The following is a 6,000-nucleotide window of genomic DNA, read 5'->3' as shown; positions in this document are numbered from 1 at the left end:
TGGCACGCCATGCAAATGGGCTCAAACTAGCTAAAACACGTGCCCTGAAGTTAAACAAAGATTAGCAGACACTGGACACCCTCCACCCTGTTCAGCTCAGTGGCACAGCACACAAACAGGCTCTGCTGAGCTGCAATGTGTTTAAAGAAGTACAGACACTCCCCCTTTTGATGACAATTACCTCTTCTGTGGACACCAACATGGTTCTGGGGCTACATGGATGTGATCTGTAGGCATGGATACCCATTTTTACTATTCAGTAACCCCAGCTCATTTACATACAGATCTGTGCACACAACCAGGAAACGACACTATTCAAGATCCTGCCTCCTTAGCAACCACAGAAATCTACCATTGTACATACTCCATGCAAAGCCCTATAATGTATTGTTGTCACATATTTTATTTTTTTCATTTTTACACTTTTAAATATTTTTTTTTGCATAACAGCATGTTTGTGCACTGCTGCGTGCAGCACAAACATAATATGAGTATTAAAAAATATTTTACATTATTTTCCATTACTTCTTGGATGCACAGGGTATAGTTTTGCACATATCTGTGTCTGCTATTCTATTTCTGTCCTTCTAACTGGGCTTTTACAGCCCCTGTTTACTTTTTTATCTCATGTACACTGAATTTTTCTGTGTACACTTTGGACACCAACACGTAGTCTGCACTAATGCCTATCTGCTTGCTGGATTGTTCCAACACACTCATTTGCATACAGTTCACCTGCTTATGTGGTGATTTGCATGCAACAGACACTTCCGTGTTCACAAATGCATGCATGCTCCTCGGCTCCGTTTACTGGATTGCACGGCTGCTTACAAGCTCTGTGCCACTATGCCTACATGGAAATTTAATCCATGTAGGCTTTTCTGAATTCTACCCTATAAGTAAACAAGAGTTAAATGGTGTAAATGAATGGCATATTAAACAATTTACTGAATATATAAATATAGAATTAGATAAACAGATTACTATAATGGAATTTGATATAATAATGAAGAAAGTAAATATTGGATCTGCAGCAGGTCCAGATGCAATAGGTTATTTAATATATAAGAATCTGGAATTATGGCAAAAAGAAATATTTTATATGAATTAAATAAGTGGTTAAAAGATTATATTTGTTATACACAAATATGTAATGGTATTAAGACATTTACATGAAAAAAAGGAGAAAAGATTGGAATAACTAATTGGAGGCCAGCTGTATTAAATAATACAGATTATAAAATATTTATGAAAATATTACAAACAAAAATATTAGAAAGACATGCATCCGGAGCCTTTCGCCCCTGGCATCCACTGAAAATGGGCTCTGTCCCAGTAGGACATTCCCGGTAAACAAATGTTAAATAAAAAGAAAGAAGGAAAGAAAAGAAAGAAAATGAATGAAAAGAAAGAAAGAAGGAAAGAAAAGAAAGAAAGAAAGAAAAAATGAATGAAAAGAAGGAAAGAAAAAGAAAATAATACAGATAATGTATTATAGGATAGTATTTATGGTGTTAAATGATGAGGGTGTCAGGAAATATTAATGATTGTTAGAGAAATAGTAGATGATATAAAAAAATAAATAAATAAAAGTCATTAATGGGGAATATAACTAAAGCTTTTGATATGGTGGATCATGATATACTATGGAAGATTATGGAAGGTTATAATTTAAACAAACAGTAACATAACATAATTGTCAGTATATAGGAATAGTAAAATAAAAGTTTTGAAAATGGTAAGCTAAGTGAAAAAATAGAAATGAATAGGGGATTAAAACAAGGATGTCTAATGAATAGTATTTTATTTGTGATTGTTATTAATTTTATAGTAAAAAAAACATGAATATATGAGGGAGGCAAGGTGCATACAGAGTGAAGGTATTGTATATGCAGTTATTATGTCCTATGCAGAGGATATCATCCTTGTGACTAAGGAAAGTAAACTGATGGAAGAAGCAGTTTCTTGAATATATGATTATCTGCAGAATATAGGAATGTCATTAAATAGAAGAAAAAGTAAAGGATTTGATTCAGAAAAAGTGTTAAAAGGAATTCAGTTTGGAATTGAAGAAATATCTATCTTGACAATACTATTCTGATCAATGAAGGCAGTTAAGGAACAATGGATAAACAATTTTACAGGAATTTAGAGAGCTTAATATTATATGAAGTAGGTATAGATTATCATATACAAAGAAAATATATTTGATAAATTCCATATGGATGGGAAGGGAGTAACAGCATACATGGCCAGTATACATAAGATGCCAAGACACACGGAAAAACAATTTACTGAATTAATATTCAGATTTATTTGGGGTTCTGTATTAAGCCCAGTAAGAATAGGAATATTATAAATGGATAGAGATGATGGGGATTTGGTTTATTGAATCCTATAGTTCATGGAGCATCTTTAGATTTATCTAAAATACTAAGATAGATAAATGGAAAGGAATTCCATTTTTTATTCATTTAAGCGAATTTCTTCCCAGGGGAAAAAGCTTGTTGGCCATCATCAGGAATTTGCCCCTTTCCCCACTGTAGTGTGATCTTGGAGTTGGTATATTTAGTTAGAGGGGTGTGGGGGAGGATCCCTCACAATGGGGGATCATAGGATCATAGGAGGTTACTAGGCTAATGGCCCTGGGGCCCTTACAAGCCTAGCCAAGAGTTTATCCCCAAAAAGAAACCTCAGTTAGCACCTATCACCCCTGTCAGTGAGGGACACAGGTGGAACCCCTGGGACAAATTTGTGGTTTGCCATCCACTTGTCAAGGCTGAATTTGAAGAGGATCAGTGAGCTGTTCTGTTTGACTTGGATAGGAAGTCTATTCCAGAGACGGGGCAGTCTCTGGGAGACAAACCTGTCTCTCCAGCAGGTTTTGTTGATGTTGCATATTAAATTCAGGCCTTTTGAGCAGGTAGTGCATGAGGAGTTAGAATTACAGATATGGAGCATCTGTAGTAGGGCAGGATCCGAGGTTGCCTTGTAGGCGAGACACAGATCACCTCTGAGCAATCTGTACGATACCGAGTAGAGTGATAGTGATCTGAGCCTGTCTGCATACGGCAGGTGTTGGAGGCCATGGATTCCCTTTGTGAGATATTTCAGGGCCTTAATAGTCAGTGCAGATGTTTGGAGAGGTACATCCCAAACGGGGTGTTATACTCAATTATTGGTCTAATGAGGGAGGAGTATAGAGAGGTAATAACCTCCTTTTTTCAGGATGCAATCCCTTTACTTATGAGATGAACCAAGTAAAAGGCTTTTCTGACCACTGCCGCTACATGATGGCCAAATGTGAGGTTGTTATCAACCTGAGTGCCCAGGTCTCTCACCATAGGTTGTGTGCTTAGGGGGTTGCCATTGATGTGGTAATCAGTAGGGTTTGTGTTTTTGCCAAATGTTATGATGATACATTTTTTTGCATTTAGCTTGAGGCCATAAATTTGGCACCAGTCTTTTGTTGCTGTGAGTCCCTCTTGCAGTATGTTAAGATCATTTTGGGAGTTAATGACAGCACACAACTTACAGTCGTCCACAAACTTGGTCAGCCACAGGCCTTTTGTCTTTGCTTGGACCTCTGAGAAATAGATACCAAACAGTAGAAGTCCCAACACAGATAACTGAGGAACTTCACTAGTGACAGGTCTGCTGTTGGAGGTGGAGGTGCCTATTTTGACTTTGAGGGCCCTGTCGGTGAGCCAGTTGGCCACCCACCTGATAAGATAGGGATTTACACCAAGTTTTGTTAGCTTTTCTATGATGCCCAAGTGGGGGATTGTATCAAACGCCTTGGCTTTACAGATCAGACTTGTCAAGCTAATGGAGTGATAGCTTCCAAGGTCAGTAGTAGCACCACCTTTGTGCAAGGGGATTGCTGCAGATTCTAAAGACAACCACAAGACGTTCTATAGCTATGTCAAGAATCTGCATGGCAATACTCAAAACTGCTCTGAGTTACAGCACAATGGCAATACATATACAGAACCAACTGATATTGCCAACATATTGGCCAACAGGTTCAGTGCAAACTTTACCCCCCTTTCACTCCCTAAAGGGCCTATCACAATACCTGAGGAATGCCAAGACATCACGGCTACACAGGTAAAAAACGCACTGTCCAAAGCCAAGAATACAGCTTCCATGGGACCTGATAATATACCTGGCTGTGTTCTACATGAATTCCAAAGTGAACTGGCACCACACCTGATTACCCTGTTCAATCACAGCCTCATTTCAGGCTTTGTTCCTACCGAATGGTGCACTGCTATGGTCATCCCACTCCACAAAGGGGGAGTGACTGCAGACCCTGGGAACTACCACCCCATTAGCCTGATGAGTCTGATATGTAAGGCTATGAAGCGCATCATCATGGACCTTATAAATAAGGACAGAGGGAATCTCCAAATTGTGGACCCCATGCAGTTTGGGTTTGTGAAAGGTAGATCATGCCTGCTCAACCTGATATACTTCTTTGAGTCTGTTACCAGAGCTGTGGATGAGGGCAAGGTAGTTCACACAGCCTACCTAGATGTTGTCAAGGCCTTCGACACCATCCCTCACTCAGCAATCATAGACAGACTCACTAAACTAGGCATAAACCCCTATGCCATAAGATGGGTTGCCAACTGGCTCACTGATAGAACCCACACTGTGAAAGTGGCAGACTCCAGATCTGACTACCGAGCAGTTACAAGTGGTGTCCCACAGGGATCAATACTAGGCCCCATCCTGTTTGGCATCTACGTCTCTGAAGTTCAAGCCAACACAAAGGGACACTGGCTGACCAAGTTCGCAGATGATTGCAGACTGGGAGCCATTATTGTTTCTCCAGCTGATGTAGACAGTCTACAAAAATGCCTCACTGACACCAATGACTGATGCCAAAACCAGGCCTTAAGCTCAATGCCAAAAAGTGCATTGTCATTCCCTTTGGGAAAAATTCGGTGCCCGTGAACTACCACATAGGCGGTAGTCCACCAAACACCAAAGATGTAATAAGAGACCTGGGGACACAGGTTGACAGCAACCTCTCCTTTGATAACCACATTGCCACTGTAGTCAGAAAGTCCTTCTATGTGGCACATCTCAGTACAAAGGGTTTCTCATCCAGGAAGAAAGAGGTCATAATCCCTCTCTATTCGTCCCTCATTAGACCTATTATAGAATACAATGCCTTATTTGGTATGTACCTAAAATAGAACCCTAAAACAACTGGAAAGGCCACAAAAATACCTCACTAAGAGGATCTTAGGCCTTAGACACATGCCCTATATGGGCAGACTCAAAAAAACTCCAGCTATACTCTGTCTCTTATTGCCTACTTAGAGGCAATCTCTGCTTGACCTACAAAGCCATGTCTGACCCAGAGCTGCTAGATATGCTACACCTAAAGAAATCCCAATCCCTCCATGCCACATGGTCCAGGGACCTAAACCTCATTACCACAATAAACAGAACATGCTGGAGGGACAGGTTCCTAACCCAGAGACTTCCCATACTTTGGTACAAACTTCCCATTCATGTCAAGCAGAACACTTCACTGGCCCTCTTTAAAAGAAATCTTGATGAGTAGATGGGCAATAGGACGTTCACCCTGGGGATCACTTCAGTGGCCTTGTTTGACAGGGGCACTGGGAGCTAACTTTGGGTGACATGATGCCAGGGGAATCTTCTTGTGCTAGGCTTATATGGGCTCCAGGTCTGTTAGCCTAGTACACGCCCATGAACCTATGAACCTATGATGACAATGGCAGCTCTCCACTCTGCTGAAATGAAGACTATACTTAGGCTGTGGTTGAATAGGGTGCTCAATGGCAAAGCCAGTTCTTGCTGGATATTTATTTATTTATTTATTTTACATTTGTTGACCGGGATAGTCTGACTGGATACATGTCCATTTTCAGTGGAGGTCTGGGGAGAAAAGCTCCACAATAATAAAATTAATAATAGTAGGAGGAGCAGCTGATCTGTGATATATATATATATAAATAA

The sequence above is a fragment of the Protopterus annectens genome, chromosome 1.part1 (genome assembly GCF_019279795.1).
Source record: "Protopterus annectens isolate FY-2018-M chromosome 1.part1, PAN1.0, whole genome shotgun sequence".
NCBI lineage: Eukaryota > Metazoa > Chordata > Ceratodontiformes > Protopteridae > Protopterus > Protopterus annectens.
Note: the sequence above shows the minus strand (reverse complement) of the source record.